General features: G+C 38.8%; 1 protein-coding gene and 1 long non-coding RNA gene across 2 annotated transcripts in view; one reads left to right on the forward strand and one right to left on the reverse strand.

The window, feature by feature from the left end:
• LOC137657601 (uncharacterized) overlaps window positions 1–26532 on the forward strand; it is a 315322-nt gene that overhangs the window by 32942 nt on the left and 255848 nt on the right. The window lies entirely within an intron of this gene.
• On the reverse strand, window positions 4096–10830 carry LOC137657599 (uncharacterized). The gene is made up of 2 exons (XR_011047158.1): window positions 9854–10830; window positions 4096–9619 (listed from the first exon to the last, which is right to left on the reverse strand). It is a non-coding gene; the product is annotated as an uncharacterized lncRNA (long non-coding RNA).

A 26532-nucleotide genomic window follows, 5' to 3' on the forward strand; every position in this document is an offset into this window, starting at 1 on the left:
TACTTGTGATGAGTATTTGCAAATATTGAATGGTAGGACTTTGTGTTATGTAAGTGTCAAGAATTCCAGTACAAGGAATGAGGGATTGATGTTCTAGTATTGAGAAATTGGTGTGAGATTTTTATGTAGAAGTTAGGTCCTTCTTCTTCTTACATTAGGACTATTTCCAGTAGGCCTAGTTCTAAGGTAGAGAAGGGAAGTCAGTTTTTTGTCAGTGTTCCCTTAAAGAAGTCGTACTGAAAGGATTTGATTTAGCTTTTCATGTAGATGGGGGTACGAAATAGGAATACAGATTTTTTAGTGTAGTATTAGGTAGGGTTTTATATTGATATTTAAATAGCATAGCTTATAAAGAATTTTCATTTCAACTATGTGAGAAGGTGAAATATATCCACTATCCATTTAGCAAGTACAATATCCAGTCAGTCAGCCCGTTGGCAAGGTTTAAACTCGAGCTTCTTCAGAAAACGATCTTTTTCCAAGTGTATAATCCTTAGTTTCAGTAAGCAGCACATATGAAAAAAAAATTGCTATTTAAATTTTTTTAAACCGTTCGTGTCATAATCTTTAAAATGTAAGAGTAGAAAAAAAAGTTTAGCTTTTTATGAATTGTATGTAAAAAACCGTTTAAGTAAAATCTTTTATCAATTTTTTGAGAGTTTTGACGTATTAATTTTAATTTTCTGAACTATTAAATAAGAAAATTATGAAAAAGAATGCTATTTTAAATTTTTTGAAATAGTTCATTTCATAATCTTTAAAGTGTACTAGAGTAAAAAAAATAGTTTTTATGACTTTTATGTAAAAGATTGAGTAAAATATTTTATCGATTATTTTATAGTTTAGAGATTTGCTGAACTATTACAGCAGAAAATTTCAGTCTCCATAAAGTCACAAAAAAAATAGGACGAGAGAAGATTGTAATTTGTCTTTTTGTTCAGACTTGACTTTGATGCTTTGCTCTTTATTAGTATATATTTTCATAAGACTATTAACTCGTATAATTATAATTTCTGGTCCGTGTTTCCCTATTACGAAAACTGTTTCTACTTTTTTATATTGAATTAAACGCTTAATGAATTCATAGTTATTAAATATTTGTGGAACTACGGGGTAATATAGATGAATAAGCATTATTAATCTAAAGATATATTTGCCTTCGTTGGTAACTTATTTAACTGCCTTATATTGATAGGTTTCTGTGAGCTCAGAGAAGATCTTGTTCCCAGCAATACTTAAATCATATCTGATATTTAATATATGTTCATCTTATGCGGTTTTCAATAGATAATATCATACTCCGCTAACGTGATCTTCGTCTCTCTCTCTCTCTCTCTCTCTCTCTCTCTCTCTCTCATCTCTCTCTCCTCTCTCAGGAGCATACTAAGTGCCTGAGCTTTCTCTCTCTCTCTCTCTCTCTCTCTCTCTCTCCTCCTTCTCTCTCCTCTCTCTCTCTCTCAGGAGCATACTAAGTGCCTGAGCTTTCTCTCTCTCTCTCTCTCTCTCTCTCTCCTCTCTCCTCTCTCTCTCTCTCTCTCTCTCTCTCTCAGGAGCATACTTAAGTGCCTGAGCTTCTCTCTCTCTCTCCTCTCTCTCTCTCTCTCTCTCTCTCTCTCTCTCTCTCTCTCTCTCTCTCTCTCTCTCTCTCTCTCTCTCTCTTTCTTTTTCTTTTATCTGGGGGTCATTCTGATAACTTTAAAAAAGGCATTTTAGTCTTCACTTAATGTTGGGTTAATCCAAAGTCTCTTAAAAACAAAAAATCCAGAAAGTAGTAAATATTTTTAATGATTAAAAATAGCTTGATCATAACTATTTTGATCGTAACTTGTAATTATATAAAGTTACACAGGACCTGCGTAATAAAGAATTGTCTTTGATTACTGGCTGAGGATAACTTAGGCAGGGAATATATGCTTGTGATAGTAGGTTATAGTAAGAGCTTATAAGTTGAGGATAGTGTTATAAATAGTCATATAATGATGATAGTATATCAAAGTCTTGTATGCAAAGTAAATTGTACTGTAGTGAGGGATTATAAGTTAAAGCTAGGATATTGAAGGATTATAAGCTGAGGAAAATATCCAGTGGGTTAACTTTATTTAAATCTATAGACCAATAAACTTCTAGGGGTATTGTATATTTGGGGGGGGGGATTAATTGTAGGCCTATGTTTGTTTTAGGAGACATATCAACTTTGAATCAAAGCTGAATCCACTTCAAAATGTAGGTAAATATTAAATTAGAATAAGTTTCATAATACTGAGTACTTGCATGTTAAAAAGAAAGACATTTTCATAAGGTTATTTACTTATTCGTTTATATAAGATATTCATAATTTTTGGTTAGAATGGTTTGGGTTAATTAGCTTTTTAAAGTGTTTCAGATTAAACTCTCTTTCAAACGTTTCTTTTCCACGGGTTTGCATTTGAAAACTTTATTACACAGCTAAAGTGATTTAGGTGTCCAGTGTAAGATGAATGCGTACTTCGGTCCGATCTGACTGTCTGCTGGGAGGAGTAGCAAGGATGGTCAGGGCAGTAGTCTTGCACGGCTCTTCTCTTTTACCTGACTCAATCATGTGCATGAAATGGGGCGAGACAGGGAGGCAACTTGGCATTTGTGAATCTTGTCTGCTTTTCACTGAGCTTCAGGTGTCTGTAGTAATGGATCGCTCTGAAATTGCACATAGGCTTGAGAATGCCTCTTTTTACTTCTTTTGGTTTTCAATTTGTTTACCATTATAGAAATATTGATGATTTTTTCTTGTCAAAATTCATAATTTCAAATTTCATTAAAGAATTAACATTTTTCTGTAATCACTGGAAGCTGCCTTAGAATAATATGGAAAATGACTTAAATGTTTTGCCATTTAACTTCAAGAGAGCTTCAAATTATTCCTGAAGTCTTTAAATTACAATCCTGATATCATTATATGTAAAATTATCAATAAAAAAGAAAAAAAAAAAGAGGAAAAGGAAAGCATTCAAGGGCCTAGTAACATTGCTGCATCAGAAGAAAACTTTGCATTAAGTTATAGTTACTAGGTGGGAAAGGGGATGGCCTTGGTGGGCTTTCCTTTTCCTCTTTTTTTTTATTAATAATTTTACTTTCTATTAGATAAAGCACTACGTACTTACACAATCATGAAATATGTAACCTCAAACACAGAGCTTTAGACACCCATATAATTGTTCGAGAAAGAAAACGGACATTGTATGGATAATCAAAGAAAACGGACTTTTGTCATTCAGAGCACCATATTGATGAAGGGTGACTCACCTAAGAGCCTTTCTAAGTTGAATTGTGAGCTTAATGCATGATAAACGTCAAGTTTTCTTTGAATCCAGGGAGTTTAAAGCTTTCAGAAAACGGGGTTTCATGAATTTGATATATGTCATTGACTCCACAATGTTTGCTTTTCAATTATATAACTAAACTAATTAAAACCTGTATGTTTGGCATTCAATCTTCTACAATAAAAGTCTTTATAACGATGTTCAAAGTTTTTCTTCAGTCATAACTTGAGAGTTGGTATCTTTAAGTACAGAATTAAGTCTTTTGTACCTAAACTATTAATTTAATAGCTTCAAGATTGATTAAGAGGCTTTTGAGGAATATTAACTAATGGATATAAAAAAAGGCCATTATTATCATGACTTTAGTCAAGAATAACCTATTAGACAGACAGTTGGTTTAAGAAGTGGACTTGGTCCAAAATGGAATACAGACAGTCGGCCATTTTGAATCTTGCTTTATATTCATAAAACACTATTACTGCTGCTCTCATACCCCAGTGGGGGGTGAACAAACTCTATATATGGGGGGGGGCTTAATAACTGTCCAAATGAACAATAGTTAAGAGAAAGTACTATTTCATGAGCGTTTTTGGTCCCCTTTTTCGTGGGGAATAAGGCATTTACTGGTACTAGAAGGGGTAGGGGGCCGTTTAAGGAGAACACTCTGCCATATGAAGTTTTATAAGCCATCACATTTTCTTTGTTGATTTCGTTTTCTGTTAAACGTTTCTCTCATTGTTATTTCGTTTTCTATTTCACGTTTTCTTTTATACTTAATGGAAGACTAAATAAAAAAGTATACCTTCATATGCATTTTATTTCTGACTTCGTAAGATTTTACAATTTTTTTAACATGGTAAACGTATCTAAAACAATTTCAGTACAATATCTTTTCATAGTACAACAACAACATACAAGTTACTTATAAAATGGCTGATTCATATAGCAAATTTACATAGAAAACGATGTAGAATGTTTTTCTTTTTCGAGGAAAGCCCTGTGGGCACACTGTTAACAGGCTTCAAAATAATAAAGAATATATGACAATCAAATGATGTGCCATGTTAAACAGTATATACACCAACATTTATAAGATAAATTATTGCTTATTTTGTTGAAAATATGCGTTACTTGATATAGTCTACTGTATAAGAATAATTGACAGACGAAAATAGGTACAAGAGGAAGGGTCCTTAATGATAATTTTTGGGAATAAAGGGACATACCATTGTTAATGTAACTATATAGATTGAATAAGTAAGGGTAGATGGTGTAAAAATTTGACGTCAGGAATATGGGCATTTCTGACTACTATGTCATATCCTAGAATCATTATAGGTATAATGACCCTAGGATATGACAAAAAATATATCATGTCCACATTACTCACGTCAAATTATTGGGCCATCTACCTTTACTTATTCAATCTATGGTTATTCTATTAGCAGTGATATATACCTTTTTGTCATATATTATCATTCCGGACCCTAGCTTTTGTATCTTCGATTATTTTCGTCCATACCAATTTTTCTTCTGCAATTGACATTAAATAGCAACTATTATTTACAACAAAATATTTGAAATAATTTTATCTCTATTATCACGAAATGTTTTAGTTGGTATTTATGCTGTTTAATATGGCATGTCACGATTGTAATAAATGCTTTCTTATTCTGGAACCTGTTAGTAGTGTCACCACGAGACTTAACACAAAAAAGAAAATATCTCTAGTTTCATTTCCTATATAATTTGTTATATGCAACAGACATTTCAAGTTCACCATTCTCACCAATGTATACACAAGCAATTCACAGCTCAATTATTATTTATAATAAAATCATGACAAAATATAGCATTTCATTGTATATAAAAAGGAACTGGTTTTAAGCATTTGATATCTGCTTTGCTATCTAATTGAGAGAATACATAATTTTCAATTTACATCTACTTAATGAAGTTAGATTTTTATTGTACTTGTAAGAAATTTGCCTGATTAAAGTACTTTTCAATTTTAAATTTCTATCAGTTTAATAAAATGTCAACCACAACACTAGGCTACTCTCCAATCCCAGTAAATATTCTTTTAAAAGTATTTACCTTTAAAATACTCCTTCAAAGTGCTATGTTGAAAGTAATCTTGCAAGTATTCACCAAATACTTTTAATAAACCCCTATTTTTCTTTTCTTGAGCTTTCCCTTAAGTAATCATTCCTCTCATTATCCTAAGTAATTCATCACGACCTGATTACCTTTTACCTGCCCTGCAGTGCCTAAGTACAATTCCTCCTTTCCTACATCCCCATAAGGTGAAAGTCCTTTCCAGCATCCACATAATGTGCAAGTCCCCCTTTCCTACATCTCTAGAAGATATACTTCCTCCTTTCCTCTATCTCCATAAGATGCAAATTCTCCTTTCCTCCACAAACTTAAGGTGCAATTCCTCCTTTCCTATATCCCCATAAGATGCAAATTCTACTTTCCTACATACCCATAAGGTGCAAGTCCTCCTTTCCTACATCCCTAGAGGATACTCTTCCTCCTTTTCTATATCCCCACAAGATGTAAATCCTCCTTTCCTACATACCCATAAGGTGCTAGTCGTCCTTTCCTTCATCCCTATAAGATACACTTCTTCCTTTCCTACATCCCCATAGATGCAAATCCTCCTTTCCTACATCCCTATAAGATACACTTTCTCCTTTCCTACATCCCTATAAGATACACTTCCTCCTTTCCTACATCCCTATTAGGTGCAATTAATCCCTTCCTACATATCTACGGTGCAATTCTCCATTCCTAAGGTACAACTCCTCTTTCTACATCAAGGTGCAATTCCTCCCTTCCTACATCACTAAGGTACAATCTCCCTTCCTGCATCATTTAAAGGTGCAATTCCTCCCTTACTGCATCACTGAGGTGCAATTCCTCCCTTTATATATCACTTTAAGGTGAAATTCCTCCCTTCCTAAATCCCTTCAAGTTTAGCCAAAATATCAAGAACCAGATGAGTCTACATTCTCTGTACAAAATATTAATATCAACCCTTTCATTATGTATAACTAGCCTACTCCTTTAAGCCTTTCTGGTATAATCTTGAAGCTCAACGTGAAAACTACTCTTAGAACATCCATTATAAAAAATATTACATGAATGTGGTTTAAAACTACTTCACTGGTGGTTTCCCTCTCTTACTACTATCGGGGAAAAACTAACACTTCCCTTGAACTCAAATTACTATTCCTTTCATAAAACCTTATAACATGAATTTAATTTGTAAAATACTCAAAACTACTACAGTTAACTATACAGTATACTACACAGTAGGCTCTATAATAAAATAGAGCACAAGGTAATTAATTGTATATTTTGTATAAATAATATGCAAAGCTTAAAACCAGTTGACAAGAGATTTTATATTTTTAGTAGTAATTTTGTCATTTTAATGTTTTGAAAAAAAAAAAATACATACGATATACTACTGCAAACAAGCATTTGGAGTGATATATATGACCAAAAAAATATCTTGGGAAAATATTCAATTCAGCAAAAAACTAATTAAATGTATTTGATATGAAGTTTTGAGATTAAAATTACAAACAGCTTTGGAAAAGGCTTCCAAACAATCTAAACTGTAATTGGTATATATTTTTCTTTTGGATATAACCTTGATTCCAAGCTTTATGAAAGAGAGAGAGAGAGAGAGAGAGAGAGAGAGAGAGAGAGAGAGAGAGAGAGAGAGAGAGAATTATATTATCCTAATTATTAGTAATACTATTTAAGACCTTAAAAACATTGATTCCCTTACAAACAATCAGAATTATTCAATGACTTTCCTTGCTTCCCATTGCACAAAATAAATTGAGTAGTTGTTCGCACAATAGCTAAACCAATTCATTAAAAAGAAAAATCTTTACCAAGTACATTTGGTTCTCCTTGTTTAATTAACTGAAATATATGAAAATAATGATTTGTCCTCTTTAATTAACTGAAATATATGAAAAATATATCTAAGACTGGGACTCTAGGCCTATATGAAATTCTCAGTTAAGCAAAATCTGTCTTAATTGCAAGAGGGAAGGAATTATGACAGTTATTTTGAAACATACAAGCCAAAATTAGCCATTAGTATTTTTCTATTTCTCTAGTATATCTATAATACCAGGACTTATAATTTGCTGATAGCTAGAATATAATGAACTATTCTTCCTCGTCTTATAAGAAAATAAAAAAAAAAAAAAACGACCGAAGAGCACTAGGAAGATGTGGTTGACTAGTGCGCCAGACTTTTTTGTCCAATAGCTACTATCCGAAGCAAATCTGCTGATACCTTATAAGAGGAAACAAGCCTAGATGAAATGGTATACATAGACAAAGATGAAATAATATTTAGTTAAAATAATTAGTTGTAGGTTATATTCACAGGAAATTAATGTACTTTAATACCATAAAGACTATAAAATGAATTAGAATTGACTGATAAAAAAATACATGTTAATTTTCCCTTCAGTCACAAATTTAGATAACTTGTTTACAGTACGTTATACCATTCTAAAAATTATACATGTTTAAGAGGTCCAGAGGAAATTAACATTTAACAGTAGGTTACGGTTGCAATTTTGGAAATTCAGATAATTGCCTTTTTCTATACAAGAACATCTATATTTCATGTTTCAAGTTTTTTTTCATTAATTCATTGCTAGAAAGTAACTTTTGCATATTTACATAAGCTCGCTCAGTCTTGTGCACAACCATTTTCTGACCTGCGTATCTAATTTTTTTTTTTTACTTTTCCTCCAAAACCCCTGGGAAAGCTATTTATTTTCTTGTCCCATGTAGAGTAAAACAACCTTTTTCTATTATCACCAAAAGACTAAATTAGCAGTTTTCTTAGATATGGCTGTCTTAAACAAACATTGACTGCAAGTGTTCTTAATTCTGTCTTATTTACATATTTACATTCTTTTATAATTATGCTATAAGATGCAGTGTCAGACAAACAAACAGCCTAAAATTGGACCTGCAAAATAAAGGCATGAATATATTACGCCAGCCACAATTTTGTGTATGCTCATTTGGTACATGTAGCAAATATTACTGCATGTGTACTTGAGGGAAGAGGGTCTCCATTTGTTAGTAACGCTGACACATGAAATTTCCATGAATACTATGAAGCCTGTTTTCTCAAAACTTGAAACTTTTGAAGAAAAAGGATCAACTTTTGTTATTTGATCCTGAAAAAAGAAAAGGACTTGAAAACTGTTGCCTACAATCTGGAAAATGACTTGAAAATCATTGTCTACGTGGAAAATGATTTATGAAAATTGTTACCTACAATCTGGAAAATGACTTATGAAAATCGTTGCCTACAATTTGGAAAATGACTTAAAAATTCATTGCCTACAATATGTTAAATGACTCTTGAAAATTGTTGTCTACAATCTGGAAAATGAGTTTTGAAAATCCTTGCCTACAATCTAGAAAATGAGTTTTGAAAATAATTACCTACAATCTTGAAAATTATTTGAAAATCATAAAACTTCTTGAAACTTTCATATGGAAAATTGTCAATTGAAAGAGTCTTCTATCATTCATAAAACTATATAAAATAATTAAAATACCAAAATTTCCTAATTTCAATTATTTTGTAAACAGATTTATCTTTCAAATACTTTTGAAATGAAAGAAATCAACTGAGAAATGAAAAATTAGTGTTTTTATAGGGCCGAGTCTTAATTGGTTAAATGTTCAATTTCCTCTTTTTTTCAAAAACATATACAATAATACATATTACACCAATCCATTTAACATTACCTATACAATAATAATTCCAGCTGATTAATTAGGTAAGGTAAATTCACTTACATTTGGCCTATCAATAATCAGGAAATTTCAATATTAGTTATAATTATAAAATCAAACTAGTTCATAAAAGTTGACCTGGACCTGATTTTCACGTTAAATTTTGTTGTTTACAATTTACTAAAGAAAATAGCATCACATGTATTTTTCTAATAAAAAGATACATAGAATTAATAATACTAGAATTAGCTTCAAATCTATTAAGTTTGTAAAGATTAAAAGCAAAGAAAATACTTGTTACTAGACTGAGTAAAAGTTAATATGATATTTTGATTATAAAATAAATTTTTGAATATACTTACCCGGTGAATATATAATAGCTGACGTCTCCGACGGCTCGACAGATTCCAAAAACTCGCGAGCGATCGCCGTGAAGGTTGCGGGTGTGACCACCAGCGCCGACTATCGGCCAGATACCGCATATACTTGTCAATTTCTCCAGTTCTTCTCAGTCCGCTGGGTCTCTATCGGGGAGGAAGGGAGGGCCTTTAATTTATATATTCACCGGGTAAGTATATTCAAAAATTTATTTCATAATCAAAATATCATTTTTAAATATTAAACTTAGCCGGTGAATATATAATAGCTGATTCACACCCATGGTGGTGGGTAGAGACCAGTATTAATACAATAAAGGCGTATATGCTCAAGAGTTTTTTGACAATTATTTCATAAAAAACCAACTTAAGTATAGGTACCTGGTAAGGAAGCTGACTCTGATGATTACTTTGCCTCATTAGTCTGCTTTCCTCACGAAGCCCAGCCATCCTCTCAGGATGCTGAAAGACTCCCAGGAGCTGTTATATCCAGGGCGAACACCCCTATAACAGGACCTCATCAATACCCTTAATCTGGGCGCTCTCAAGAAACAACATTTTGACCACCCGCCAAATCAAAAAGATTGCGAAAGACTTCTTAGTCTCCCGTACAACCCAAAATAAGATTAAAAATTTCAAGAGTAAATTAAAAGGATATTGGGATTAAGGGAATGTAGTGGTAGAGCCTTCACCCACTACTGCACTCGCTGCTACGAATGGTCCCAGTGTGTAGCAGTCCTCATAAAGAGTCTGGACATCTTTCAAGTAATATGAAGCGAATACCGACTTACCTCTCCAAAAGGTCGCGTCCATAATACCTTTAATGGATCTATTTTGCTTAAACGCTACTGAAGTTGCTATCGCTCTGACTTCGTGAGCCTTGACTTTAAGTAAATTACGATCCTTCTCACTTAAATGAGAGTGTACCTCCCGAATCAAAAGTCTAATAAAATAAGACCACGCATTCTTAGACATGGGCAAAGAGGGCTTTTTAACGGAGCACCATAAAGCCTCTGAACAACCTCGTAGCGGTTTAGCTCTGGATAAATAAAATTTAAGAGCTCTAATGGGGCACAGCACTCTTTCAACTTCATTCCCCACAATCTCAAAAAGACTGGGGATATCAAATGATTTAGGCCAAGGACGAGACAGAAGTCCATTCTTGGCCAAAAAACCAAGTTGAAGAGCGCATACTGCTTAATTAGTGGAGAAGCCGATGTTCTTGCTAAAAGCATGTATCTCACTAACCCTTTTAGCCGAAGCCAAGCACACCAAAAAAAAGTGTCTTGAGGGTAAGATCCTTCAGGGAGGCTGAATTTAATGGTTCAAACCTGTTTGACATAAGGAACCGTAGGACCACGTCCAAGTTCCAAGTAGGAGTCGAAATATGACGCTCCTTGGAAGTCTCGAAAGACTTAAGCAGGTCTTGGAGATCTTTGTTATTAGAAAGATCCAAACCCCTATGCCTGAAAACAGAAGCTAAAATGCTTCTGTAGCCTTTAATGGTGGATGCAGAGAGGGAGCGACCGTTTCTCAGATAAAGCAGAAAATCCGCAATCTGCGCTACAGAGGCACTTGGAAGAGGAAATAGAGGAGGACTTGCACCAGTCTCTAAATACCTCCCATTTCGACTGATAGATCCTGATGGTAGAGGATCTTCTAGCCCTCGCGATCGCTCTAGCTGCCTCCTTCGAAAACCCTCGAGCTCAAGAGTGTCTTTCGATAGTCTGAAGGCAGTTAGACGAAGCGTGGGGAGGCTTTGATGAAATCTCTTTACGTGAGGCTGTCGCAAGAGATCCATCCGCAACGGCAGATTTCTTGGAACGTCTACCAGCCATAGAAGTACCTCTGTGAACCACTCTCTCGCGGGCCAGCGTGGAGCAACCAACATCAACCTGGTCCCTTGGTGAGAGGTGAACTCCTGCAGCACCTTGTTTAGGATCTTGAAAGGTGGAAAGGCATAAACGTCCAGGTGAGACCAGTCCAGCAGGAAAGCGTCTATGTGGGCTGCCTCTGGATCTGGAACTGGACAGCAGTAAGTCGAGAGCCTCTTTGTCAGTGAAGTCGCAAAAAGATCTATGGTGGGTTGACCCCATGTCATCCATAGCTTCTCGCACACAGTCTTGTGCAACGTCCACTCCATGGAGATGACTTGTCCTCTTCTGCTGAGGCAGTCCGCCAAGACATTAATTTTTCCTTGCACAAATCTCCCCAAAGGAGGGATGTTACTTGCCTTAAATGGAGTTCCTTCTGATCCGTGGACCAAAGACCCGAGCATTCCAGACTGTCCAGTGGAGCTCCCTAACCCAAATCCATGCATCTGAATACAACACATGGTTTGGGTTCTTGATCGCAAGAGAAAGACCTTCTCGAAGTCTGATGTTGCTGTCCCACCAAGTCAGACATGTCTAGACTGAGTTGGAGATTGGGAAAGAGATACTCTCTGAGCCCTTCTCCTTGTTCCAATGGTTTAGGTGAAATTGGAGAGGGCAAAGGTTGAGTCTCCCCAGAGAGATAAACTACTCCAGCGATGAAAGAGTTCCCACGAGGCTAGTTCAAACTCTTACAGAGCAACTGTTTTTCTCTTGCAAGTGAAGGACTCTTAACAGAGCTTGTTCCATTCTTGTGGGAGACGAAAAGGCCCGAAAAATCCGACACTGTATCTCCATTCCCAAAGAAAGAATAGTCTGGGATGGGGTACTGTAAGTTACGACTTCTCTACGTTCACTATGAGACCTAGCTCCTTGGTTAGGTCTAATGTCCATTAGAGGCTCTCCAGACAGCGATTTAATGACGACGCCCTGATTAGCCAGTCGTCAAAATAAAGGGAGGCTCTGAATCCTCAAAAAATGTAGAAAGCTTGCTACATTTTGCAAGGGCCTTGTAAAAACAAGAGGAGCAGGAATGAGGCCGAAGTACAGTGCTCGAAATTGGTACATTACTTTCCCGTCCACAAACCTCAGATGTTGTTGAAAGTTTGGATGAATCGGGATGTGGAAGTATGCATCCTGAAGGTCGAGAGAGACCATCCAGTCGCCTTCCCTTACTGCTGCAAAGACAGATTTGGTAGTCTTCATCGTGAAGTTTGTCTTGACAATGAACACATTGAGCGCACTTACATCTTAAGTACTCCGCAGTGAACGTGGCTGCCAGATCATTGGAGCCATCCCTGATAGCCTTGTTCCTGTGATAGCCTTGTTCATGCATGACATAATTGTACAGCAATACATTGACAGCTGGAGAGACCTTCTTACTTAAGGCTCCCAGGGACCAATCCAACAAATAAAAACTTCAAACGCTCGAAAAAACTCCTAACAGGAGATGGTCTAGCTCTGAAGCCGACCATAAAATCTTGGAGCGTCTCATGGCTAGACGACGAGGAGAGTCCACAAGGCTTAAGAAGTCTCCCTGGGCAGAGGCAGGTACTCGCAAGCCGAGAACTTCTCCTCGAGCTTCTCCTGTGTCACACCAGATGCCCGAGCGAGAAGCTAATTAAGAAGGAGGAAAAGCAAAAGCAGACTTTCCTAAACTTCTCCTGGATTCCAACCAGTCTCCCAGTAAGAGCATGACCCTCTTGGAAGGACAAGAGAGAACTGACTTCGTAAAAGTAGGCGTCGAAGAAAGTCTAGGACAAAATTTCACTAAAGAAATTCATAATTAAAATACAAGGGATTGTTGGACCACCCTAGGTTACTCCTCTTCTGAATGACTCCCCAAAGGTACATTAGTTGAAAGGGGGTCATCAACTTCAGAAGGCACATCATCTGATAAGTCTAAAGTCTTGCGAGAAGGAGACTTATATTCAGAATGACGTGAAGGAAAAGCCTGACAGGCTACATCAACTTGTATATGAACAGAAGTTAAAGTTGGAGGGTCGATGTCACGTTGTGACTGCAGAGAATGTTATTCTACTACACGTCGTGACAGAAGTAACTGACTTCAAACGTCCCGTAGTAACAGCGGTGACTGCTGTTCGATGCTATATCGTGACTACGATGACTGACCCTCGACGTCACGTCAAGTCTACGGTGTCTACCGCTCAACGTCACGTCGTGTCTGCATCTCAACGTCACGTTGTGACTGCGGTGGCTGACGTTCAAAGCGATCAAAGTTACATCGAGATTTATGCTCCGCATCTCGCTTAACAGCAAAGCTGTCACTAGAGATAACGTCAGCGTGGCGTAACAAAGCTCGTCTAGAAGGTTGAAGACCCGAATCACGTATCCCAGAACCGTGACGTACAAAAAGCAAAGGATCCTTTCGCACAGGAACAGGATCGAAAGCTTCTATTGAAGAAGAAAGCTTTAACAGCATATCTTGCAAAACACTTAACTTCGGATCAACCTGTGACTGCGGTGGCTGACGTTCAAACGTCACGTAGTAAACAGCAGTGACTGCTGATCGATGCTATATCGAGACTACGGTGACTGACACTCGATGTCACGTTGTGTCTACGGTGTCTACCGCTCAACGTCACGTCGAGTCTGTGGCAGAAACGTCTGTACATGAACGTCATCGCTATGAACGGGACTCTTATTATGACTACCGCTAGGACGTTGAACTTGTTCTGAAGGAACTAATAAACGTTTCAACCGTCTCGAAACTTTACGCCCAGGCTTTTAAAGAGACGAATCATCGGAAGACGAGGAGAAACTTCGTCTCTCCTGTCTTATGGCAAGGACGTGCTTGCCGAGCAACGTCTGATACCTTTGAGGGAACGTCTGTTCGTTGGTTTACACTCCTCACTCCCTTAGGTCCTACGACATTCCTTCTCCCTGGTGCAGGGGAGCCTGAAAGAGGTCTCGGACTAGGCAAGTGACAAGCACGAACAAACGAACCCTCAGCAACACAGAACATGTTTTTTGCACTCAATTCACTGATATCGCATTTTTTAATAATATCACAATAGACATGAATAAAACTGATTTCTACCTGAAGCACGCAATTCTCCCTTACATCAAAAGGTTAGAATTGCGAAATGAGTCGTATAATGTAAGCACATTAGTACAAAATGAAACACACATGCAAAAATCAATAAACATATACATATATATCGAATAAAACGGAAATATATAAAGTTAAAAAGATCAGTGACTGGGGAGGAGACTAAACACGAGTTCACTAAGGACTACGTTTTCAATCTCTCACCGTACAGTGCCTTGGGACGAGAAAAAAAAAACTAAAACGTTTTATCCTCTCTCCCCGTACAGAGACTTGGGACGAGAGTAAAATACTGAATCGAGAACAACGTTACTCGCTCCCAAACTCCTTGTACAGAGACTTGGGACGAGAATAAAGATCGGATCATTCTCTCTTTCTCTCTCTCTCTCTCTCTTGTCACTCACAAGAGAATGGCCCACTCACCCTTCGTCAATAACAGGTTATTTGACTAAAGGAAAAAACTGAAAGGACTAAGAAATTGAAAATTAACAAGTTCCTTTAAATTAGTATCTAAAACACTTCAGTTTGAAAGAAGAATGAACAAAACGTCAAAATCGATTTACTCTTTCCGCAAAGTGAAACCGTGATTCTCTCTTTCTCTATCGTAACGATAGAGCGCAAACTGCGTAGCATAAATAAACCAAACGTTAGTTCATCTTTGAAAAAAACAGCACGAAGACTATTCAAAGAATATATTTCTTAAAATATTTTCTAAAAAATATTCATCTCATCACTCTTACAGAGCAACAGTTTTAAACTAAACAAAAATAAAAGTTGAATGGGCTCAACGTTGTTTAACTTCGTTTTCCAAGTTAGGACCGCCTACAGAGAATAGGTAAAGGCCGCATATAAACAAAAACATAAAATTTATCTTGATGTTTAGTATAAATGGAAAGCTAATCGAAGAGGCCTAATAAAGGCGGGTGAGATATAAAATATAAAATATATAGAGGTAAATCTATAAATATCAACAATAATTTATAAAGTGATAAAATAATTACTAAAAGCCTTTAACACACTTCCGTACACTGAGGGAAGGGTCGGCCATCTTTTCTCTATGGAAAAACCAGAGATTAAAAAAAAAAAAGCAAGGGCAAAACACTTTTCCTCTCCTTTCAAAAGCATTTCTTTTGAAGATAGTATTGAATAATCCAACACGGCGAAAGCAATAAAACCAAAACCAAGTACTTCACCAATTCGGTCGAAAACTCGAGGTCATAAAGCGAGCGGAACCAACTTGTCGACAAGACCGACAGAGAAGAACTGGAGAAATTGACAAGTATATGCGGTATCTGGCCGATAGTCGGCGCTGGTGGTCACACCCGCAACCTTCACGGCGATCGCTCGCGAGTTTTTGGAATCTGTTGAGCCGTCGGAGACGTCAGCTACTATATATTCACCGGCTAAGTTTGATATTTAAAAAGCTTTAATTCACAGCTTCCAGAAATAAAAAAAGACTTTGATAAACTTGAAATCATTTGGTAATGTTGTTGTAAAAAATTATTAGTTATTTACTGTAACTTTACTCATTTTTTATCTGCAGTTACTGATTGCTGAACCTATGGGATATAGATGGGATGCCCATGATAATGCACAGGCCCCCTAATTAGTTAGTTGAGCATTTCAAGATATTTGCAGTTATACAATCATTTTTTTTTTCATAAGGGTCTCTTAATACTCCAGAATAGTTTGATGGTAGACTGGCAGCTTCAGTTGAGATTATTTGGTGCTCCTTTCTGAGATTATTTGGTGCTCCTTTCGAAGTTAGAACTTTTGTCTTCCTCAGAAACTTTTTTATAGTAATTCCCCAATTATTTGCTGCTGATCCTCCTCTTCATGTTACTACAAATATCTCCCAGATTATTCAATGCTGATTTTCATCATACAGTTTGGAGTTTAATTTCCTGTTTTGAGCATGAGGCTCAAGTCTGAAAAATAAATAAAATGTTAAGTCTCATTCAAATATTTATTGTGCACTTCAATATCAAGACTATACTTATAGTAAAATATTATGTATGATAACTATAGTGACAAATTTTTCTATGAAATATTTACTGTGCACTTCAATATAAAGATTACTAATATCAAAATATTCTGTATGATGACAATAAAGAATGACAAATTTTTCTATGAAATATTTACTGTGCACTTCAATATAAAGATTACCAATATCAAAATATTCTGTATGATGACAATAAAGAATGACAAATTTTTCTATGAAATATTTACTGTGCACTTCAATATAAAGATTACCAATATCAAAATATTCTGTATGATGACAATAAAGAATGACAAATTTTTCTATGAAATATTTACTGTGCACTTCAATATAAAGATTACCAATATCAAAATATTCTGTATGATGACAATAAAGAATGACAAATTTTTCTATGAAATATTTACTGTGCACTTCAATATAAAGATTACCAATATCAAAATATTCTGTATGATGACAATAAAGAATGACAAATTTTTCTATGAAATATTTACTGTGCACTTCAATATAAAGATTACCAATATCAAAATATTCTGTATGATGACAATAAAGAATGACAAATTTTTCTATGAAATATGATATTTTGATTATAAAATAAATTTTTGAATATACTTACCCGGTGAATATATAATAGCTGACGTCTCCGACGGCTCGACAGAATTCAAAAACTCGCGAGCGATCGCCATGAAGGTAGCGGGTGTGCCCACCAGCGCCAACTATCGGCCAGATACCGCATATACATGTAAACAGACCCAATTTTTCTCATCCCGCTGGGTCTCTATCGGGGAGGAAGGGGGGGCCTTTAATTTATATATTCACCGGGTAAGTATATTCAAAAATTTATTTTATAATCAAAATATCATTTTTAAATATTAAACTTAGCCGGTGAATATATAATAGCTGATTCACACCCATGGTGGTGGGTAGAGACCAGTATTAATACAGTTTACAGCGTATATGCTTAGAGTTTTTGACAGTTATATCATAACAAAACCCAAATAAATATAGGTACCTGGTAAGGAAGCCGACTCTAACGATTACTCTGCCTTGTTAGTCCGCTTTCCTCACGAAGCCCAGCCATCCTCTTAGGATGCTGAAAGACTCCCAGGAGCTGAAGTATCTAGGGCGACAACCCATACAACAGGACCTCATCAAAACCCTTAATCTGGGTGCTCTCAAGAAATGACATTTGACCACCCGCCAAATCAAAAAGGATGCGAAAGGCTTCTTAGCCTTCCGTACAACCCAATTAAAAACATTTCAAGAGAAGATTAAAAGGATATTGGAATTAAGGGAATGTAATGGTAGAACCCTTACCCACTACTGCACTCGCTGCAACGAATGGACCCAGTGTGTAGCAGTCCTCATAAAGAGTCTGGACATCTTTTAAGTAAAATGACGCGAATACCGACTTGCTTCTCCAAACGGTCGCGTCCATAATACTTTGCAGAGATCTGTTTTGCTTAAAGGCCACAGAAGTTGCTATAGCTCTTACTTCGTGCGTCTTAACCTTAAGCAAGCAACGATCTTTTTCACTCGTGAGAATGAGCCTCTCGGATTAAAAATCTGATAAAATATGACAAAGCAATCTTTGACATAGGTAATGAAGGCTTCTTAACTGAGCACCACAAAGCCTCAGATCCACCTCGTAAGGGTTTAGTCCGAGCTAAATAAAACTTCAGAGCTCTAACTGGACACAGCGCTCTTTCAAGCTCGTTGCCTACGATCTCTGACAGGCAAGGTATATCAAATGACTTAGGAAAAAGACGAGAAGGCAGTTCATTTTTGGCCAAGAAAACCAAGCTGAAGTGAACATGTGGCTTTATCTGAAAAGCCGATGTTCCTACTGAAGGCATGGATCTCACTGACCCTTTTAGCCGAAGCCAAGCACACTAAGAAAAGCGTCTTGAGGGTGAGATCCTTCAGGGAGGCTGAATGTAATGGCTCAAACCTGTCGGACATTAAGAACCTTAGGACCACGTCTAAGTTCCATCCAGGAGTTGCCATACGACGCTCCTTAGAGGTCTCGAAGGACTTAAGGAGATCTTGGAGATCTTGATTATTGGACAGATCTAAGCCTCTATGTCTGAACACAGACGCCAACATGCTCCTGTAGCCCTTAATAGTGGGCGCTGAGAGGGAGCGAACATTTCTCAGATGTAGGAGAAAGTCTGCAATTTGGGCTACAGAGGTACTGGAAGAGGAAATGGATGATGACTTGCACCAGTCTCTAAAGACTTCCCACTTCGACTGATAGACCTTGATGGTAGATGCTCTCCTAGCTCTCGCAATCGTTCTGGCTGCCCCCTTCGAAAATCCTCTAGCTCTTGAGAGTCTTTCGATAGTCTGAAGGCAGTCAGACGAAGCGCGGGGAGGCTTTGATGAAGACTCCTTACGTGGCTGCCGTAAGAGATCCATCCTTAAAGGTAGACTCCTTGGAACGTCTACCAGCCATTGAAGTACCTCTCTTACTCACTCTCTCGCGGGCCAGAGTGGAGCAACCAATATCAACCTGGTCCCTTCGTGAGAGGTGAACTCCTGCAGCACCTTGTTTAGGATCTTGAAAGGTGGAAAGACATAAAAGTCCAGGTGAGACCAGTCCAGCAGGAAAGCGTCTATGTGAGCTGCCTCTGGATCTGGAACTGGAAAGCAGTAAGTCGAGAACCTCTTTGTCAGAGAGAGTAGCAAAAAGATCTATGGTGGGTAGACCCCATGTCATCCATAGCTTCTCGCACACAGTCTTATGCAACGTCCACTCCATGGAGAAGACTTGTCCTCTTCTGCTGAGGCCGTCCGCCAAGACATTCATTTCTGCACAAATCTCGCCAAAGGAGAGATGTTACGGCCTTAAAAGGAGTTCCTTCTGATCCGTGGATCAAAGAACCGAGCCTTCCAGACTGTCCAGTGGAGCTCCCTAACCCAAATCCGCTGCATCTGAAAACAACACATGGTTTGGGTTCTTGATCGCAAGAGAAAGACCTTCTCGAAGTCTGATGTTGCTGTCCCACCAAGTCAGACATGTCTAGACTGAGTTGGAGATTGGGAAAGAGATACTCACTAAGCCCTTCTCCTTGTTCCAATGTTTAGGTGAAATAGGAAAGGGCATAGGTTGAGTCTCCCCAGAGAGATAAACTACTCCAACGATGAATGAGTTCCCACGAGGCTAGTTCAAACTCTTACGGAGCAACTTTTTTTTCTCTTGCAAGTGAAGGACTTTTAACAGAGCTTGTTCCATTCTTGCGGGAGACGAAAAGGGTCGAAAAATCAGACACTGTATCTCCATTCCCAAAAAAAGAATAGTCTGGGATGGGATACTGTAAGTTACGACTTCTCTACGTTCACTATGAGACCTAGCTCCTTGGTTAGGTCTAATGTCCATTAGAGGCTCTCCAGACAGCGATATAATGACGAACGCCCTGATTAGCCAGTCGTCAAAATAAAGGGAGGCTCTGAATCCTCAAAAAATGTAGAAAGCTTGCTACATTTGCAAGGGCCTTGTAAAAACAAGAGGAGCAGGAATGAGGTCGGAGTACAGTGCTCGACAGTGGTACAGTACTTTCCCGTCCACAAACCTCAGATGTGGTTGAAAATTTTGGATGAATCGGGATGTGGAAGTATGCATCCTGAAGGTCGAGAGAGACCATCCAGTCGCCTTCCATTAATGCTGTCAAGACAGCTTGGTAGACTTCATCGTGAAGTTTGTCTTGACAACGAACACATTGAGCGCACTTGCATCTTACGTACTCCTGCAGTGAACGTGGCTGCCAGATCATTGGAGCCATCCCTGATAGTCTTGTTCCTGCAGAGAACGTGGCTGTCAGATCATTGGAGCCATCTCTGATAGCCTTGTTTATGCATGACATAATTGTACAGCAAAACTTCAAACACTCGAAAAAAAAAACTCCTAACAGGAGATGGTCTAGCTCTGAAGCCGACCATAAAATCTTGGAGCGTCTCATGGCCAGGCGCCAGGGAGTCTATGAGGCTTGAGAAGTCTATCTGGGCAGAGGCAGGAACTCCCAAGCCGAGAACTTCTCCCGTGTCATACCAGACGCTCGCTCTATAAGCCAGTTTAAAAGGAGGGAAAGCAAAGGCTGTCTCCCCCAAACTCCTCCTGGTGATCAACCAGTCGCCTAGCAAACGTAAAGCTCTCTTAGAAGAGCGAGAGAGCACTAGCTTAGAAAACAACGGCTTCGAAGTAGCTAGGCCTAGTGTAAACTCTGACGTTTAGGCGAACGAGGAGCAGCAGTTACAAAATGGTCCGGACAAAGATCCTTAAAAATCAGCATGATTTATTTAAAGTCCATAGAGGGCTGAGCAGGTTTAGGCTCCTCTCCGTTTGACAGAGTCCCCAAGGGAATATCAGTAGGAGGGGGATCAGCAACTTCCTCATCTGAAGGAACCTCGTCCGACAATTGCCGAGTCTCAAGCAAGGGAGAGACTTGCCGTGGTGGCAATGCTTGACAAGCAGAGTCCACACGCAAAGGAGCATCAGTAGCAGTCAAGGACGCTACGTCATGTAACTGCTTAAAGGACTGACCAGCAACAACAACAGGTGCGGGAGGACGCTCGACGTCAAGTCGAGACTGATTTGACTGCCTAGATAGAGCAGTTAAAACAACTCTTGACTGCGGTGCTTGACGTTCAACGTCAAAACAAGGCAACTGAGCTGGTTGGCGAGCGTCCTGAACGTCAACACGAGACTGCGGCAGCGGCTGAACGTCAACACGAGACTGCGGCAGCGGCTGAACGTCAACACGAGGCTGCGGCAGCGGCTGAAAGTCAACACGGGACTGCAGCGAGTAAGGATCCAAGTCACGTGACTGACGTGACAAACTCCCGACATCACGTTTCATAACGTCAAACGGACGAGTAAATGCTCATTTGGGCGGCTGACGGCCAGAGTCTCATTTAGTGTAACAGCGACTCGAAAGCGAAGGTTCATCGTGAACCTGCTCAACGTCATACTTCTCCATAAGGGAGGCAAGCTTAGTCTGCATGTCCTGCAGGACAACCCATTTAGGATCAACAGGAGTCGGGACGGGCCGAGACGACGGTAACGTCTGTGTTGGCAAAACATTGCCTTTACCGCGACCCTCGGACCCCGTGTTACGCTTGCGTTTAATAAGCGAATCGTCTTCCGACGACTGCAAAGGGTCAGAGCTGTCCCCATGGCTACAGCCAGGACGCTGGACCTGTCCTGAATGGACTGACTTCCGCTTTAAGGGTCTAGAAACTTTGCTCCAAGATTTCTTTTGCGAGAAGCCTTCGGATGACGAGGAGAAAAACAGCCTCGCTCGTCTTATGGTAGGGGCGATCTTGCTAGACACGCCCGATACCATAGAGGGAACGTTTGTTCGTTGGTTAAAGCCTCTCGTCCCCATAAGTCCTACGACATTACTTCTCCCTGGTAGCATGGGAGCCTGAAAGAGGTATCGGACTAGGTGAACGACAAGCACGAACAGACGAACCCTCGGTCGCAACACTAAAAAACACTTTGCGCAATTATCACTATCACTACGATTTTCTGTTTTTGCACTTACTTCACTGAAATCGATTTTTTCAATAATTTCACATTAGGCATGAATAAAAACTGATTTCTACCTGAAGCACGCAATTCTCCCCTACATCAAAAGGTTATAATTGCGAAATAAGTCGTATAATGTAAGCACATTAATACAAGTAAAAAAAAAACAGTAAACCTATATATCGAATAAAACGGAAATATATTAAGTTAAAAGGATCAGTGACTGGGGAGGAGACTAAACACTAGTTCATTAAAAACTACGTTTTCAATCTCTCACCGTACAGTGCCTTGGGACGAGAATAAAAACTAAAAAAGTTTTATCCTTTCTCCCCGTACAGAGACTTGGGACGAGAGTAAAAAACTGACTCGAGAACAACGTTACTCGCTTGGGACGAGAATAAAGATCGGAACGTTCTCTCTTCCTCTCTCTCTCTCCGTCTCTCTCTCTCTCTCTCTCTCTCTCTCTCTCTCTCTCTCTCTCTCTCTCTCTCTCTCTCTCTTGATTTCACACAGAAGAGAAAAGCCCACTTACCCTTCGTCAATAAACAGGTTATTTGACCAAAGGAAAAAACTGAAAGGACTAAGAAATTGAAAATTAACAAGTTCCTTTAAATTAGTATTTAAAACATTTCAGTTTGAAAGAAGAATGAACAAAACGTCAAAATCGATTTACTCTTTCTGCAAAGTGAAACCGTGATTCTCTCTTTCTCTATCGTAACGATAGAGCGCAAACTGCATAGCATAAATAAACCAAACGTTAGTTCATCTTTGAAACAGCACGAAGACTATTCAAAGAAAATCTTTCATAAAATATCTACGAAAAAATATTCATTTAATAACTCTTACAGAGCAAATGATTTAAACTTAACGAAAATAAAAGTTGAATGGGCTCAACGTTGTTTAACTTCGGTTTCCAAGTTAGGACCGCCTACTCTCGGATTAGGGGAGGAATAGGTAAGGCCGCATATAAACAAATCATTAAAATTTATCTTGATGTTTAGTATAAATGGAAAGCTAATCGAAGAGGCCTAATAAAGGCGGGTGAGATATAAAATATATAGAGGAAAATCTTTAATTAACAACAACAATTTATAACGTGATAAGATAATTGCTAAAAGCCTAAAACACACTTCCGTACACTAAGGGAAGGGTCGGCCATTTTTACTCTATGGAAAAAAACCAGAGATAAAAGCAAGGGCAAAACACTTTTACTCTCCTTTCAAAAGCATTTCTTTTGAGGATAGTATTGAATAATCCAACACGGCGAAAGCAATAAAACCAAAACCAAGTACTTCACCAATTCGGTAGAAAACTCGAGGTCATAATAGCGAGTGGAATCGACTTGTCGATGAAACCGACAGAGAAGAACTGGAGCTGTTTACATGTATATGCGGTATCTGGCCGATAGTTGGCGCTGGTGGGCACACCCGCTACCTTCATGGCGATCGCTCACGAGTTTTTGAATTCTGTCGAGCCGTCGGAGACGTCAGCTATTATATATTCACCGGCTAAGTTTAATATTTAAAAATTTACTGTGCACTTCAATATAAAGATTACTAACATTAAAATATTCTGTATGATGACAATAAAGAATGACAAATTTTTCTATGAAATATTTACTATGCACTTCAATATCAAGACTATACTTATAGTAAAATATTATATATGATAACTAAAGTGACAATTTTTTCTATGAAATATTTACTATGCACTTCAATATCAAGACTACTTATAGTAAACTATTCTGTATGATAACCATAAAGTGAAAAAAATGTTTTAAGTACAGTACAGTAATTTGTATTCTTCCTAGTTACAAACCTGAATCCTTTACTTAAGAGAATGATAACAACAAAGTCAAAATACAATTAAAAATGAAAAGGTGTCGTTAGCCCTACATTGCTGGCACACCAACAAACCACTTCAATAACAGCTGGGACTTTCTAGGGGGTTGGTGATGGCGGAAAGGTATGAGTAAAGGACTCGGATTTGTATATCTAGGAGAAATACAAATTACTTTAAAAATGTGTCATTCTTTCCTACACGATTACAAACCGTTGTCCTTCACATAGGAGACTTTACCCGGGACACACATAACTCGTGCATCTGGGATGCTAAAGAGTTGAGGATCCTACCACCATGTGTACCAGTGAGTTGGTAATACCAGTGGATCCACGGTCCTCGCTTCAAGGATTTTTTCCAAGTTAAAAATCAGTCAGACCTAGCATATATGTATGATGGGTTTGCCTGGATCAAGTCGTAATGGATACAGGATTATGGGCTGTCTGGTTACATCATGCTCCCCCTCGTAAGGAGTTTTGGAAAAAGACTCCTCTAAACCCGAGTACAGAATAGACAGATGCTGAGTGGGGCTTACCTGCATCAAGTCCAGCTGGCAAGATCTTTGAAGTTTGTACCTCAAGAGAGGGGAAAACAGAAAAAAAAATAAAATACAATCTTTCTTTTCGTCCCTGACTCACACGTAACTCTCGCCCTTGATCCAATTTTAATGGTCCTGTGAGAGGAGCCAAAGTAACTATAGCCTACTGTGGTATCATGTAGTCCCATGTAGCTATGAATAAAGGGCAGTCTCTACCTAGCACCCAAGCCATCAAGACCTGTCTTTTAATCACTGCAACCTCTTGCATATCATATCATGGTGGCAGCGTGGTAATGCACCCCACGCCATTCCATCAACAAACCCGGACCATAGAGACACTTTACATACCTCTCCTGTCCGTAATAACTGAGAAGAGGACTCATAATCAGCCAGAGTTTATTACCAGCGGCTGCAGAAGACGCCATTTTCACCCAACAGCAACCAGACAAAGACTGTCATACCGGCCCAGATAACAACCATACATAACTTATATAGTCAGGATATGGCATAGAATGGACATTAGTGCACCGTGATTACAGTGAGAATAGTGAAGAAAGTTGTGAATAGATTACTTACAAGTATTTTGGCCATTGTTATCAGCGCACTACTTCACAAAATGAGCCAAACAACAACGTACATTCAGCAGTGTAAACAAAACTGAAAACCGTGCCGGCTACCAGTGACAAATTTTTGTAGTGATTTCCATACTCTCATTATATGTCTCTTTGTGAACCGTAAACTGTGTTATTAATCCAATCACTATCTATCTATTGTGTAACACTCGAAACCAAATCCAATCATGGCCCAGCCTAAATGCCCAAGTATGGACTGGGCTCACCAGCCCCTGGCAGAGTCGTTTCGTGCATTCAAGGCGCGCATGAACTTATACCTCGAAGACCAGGAAGTCACAGACCCGGGCAAGCAAGCAACTAAAATTAAAATTGCCCTCGGCGATGAGGGCATGAGGCGTATCTTGGCGAGCGGCCTCACTGAACAGGAGCAACGTGTGCCGCAGAACATATGGAGGCTTATTGAAAGTGAGGTTGATGCAACGGTGAAAATAAATTTCCGAGTTCACCGCCTCGAATTTGCAAATACCAAACAAAAACCTGCTGAAACAATCAGTCAATTCCTGGCCAGACTCCGTGAAAAAGCGACAAAGTGCGAGTTTGAAGACAGAGAACTCAACGAACGACTTATCGAAATGACCATTCTACGAACACAATTCGAAGAATTTCGGAAAGAACTCCTAACTAAACCGAAGGGCTATGCTGTGAGCAACGTTCTAGAGAGAGGTCGGGAATACGAGGCCATTGCGGCCTCCACGGCATCATTACGCTCCATACAGATGAGCTCTGAGAACACAAGTACAAGCCATACCAACGTGGATGCAATTCGAAGGGAAAGCAACGAGCCACGGAACAAACTACAAACCACGGACAATCCCTGCTGGAACTGTGGGCTTAGCCATCCCATAAGGTCTTGCCCCGCTTACAATGACAGATGCAGTGGTTGTGGCATCAAGGGGCACTGGAAAAAGATGTGCCGCAAAACTGATGGAGGCAGAACAATGCCAGGAGACAACATGCAGCAGACAACGTCAGAGCAAGACAAAAGGGCGCTTCTACCGACGGCCGAATCGGGCTCCTAACCACAGGCAACACGAAGTCATGGTTAATGAAAACCCTAATCTTGATGAAGAAACAGATTATATGCCAAACTTCGACATGATAACGATATCCGACATAGGAGTGGCACCGAAACGAGAAGCATTCTCAAAGCTCATGGTCAAGCATGAAAACCCCCCAGCCTATGGGCCCCTGAAACTCAAAATCGACACAGGTTCCGGTGGCAATACGCTACCCTTGCGGACATACAAGCAAATGTTTGGTGATGCACCCACCAGCCTCGTACTATCCCCAGAACCGTCAGTAAGACTAACATCATACAGCGGCGACAATATTCCCTGCCTAGGGTCACTAATGCTCAGCGTCCGCAAACTCAGCAACCCAGCATTCTCGCAAGAAAAGTTCTTCGTGGTTGATGTGTCTGGTCCAGCCATACTTGGCCTTCCCTCATGCCAAAAACTTGGTATTGTGGATATCAATGTCAACGACGTTACTGGAATACCTGAGCAACCAAGCCAACAAGGCCCTATTAGGTCAGTCGAACAACTAAAAGCGAAATTCCCAGCACAGTTTGACTGTATCGGCAAACTA

Source organism: Palaemon carinicauda, chromosome 18 (genome assembly GCF_036898095.1).
Source record: "Palaemon carinicauda isolate YSFRI2023 chromosome 18, ASM3689809v2, whole genome shotgun sequence".
NCBI lineage: Eukaryota > Metazoa > Arthropoda > Malacostraca > Decapoda > Palaemonidae > Palaemon > Palaemon carinicauda.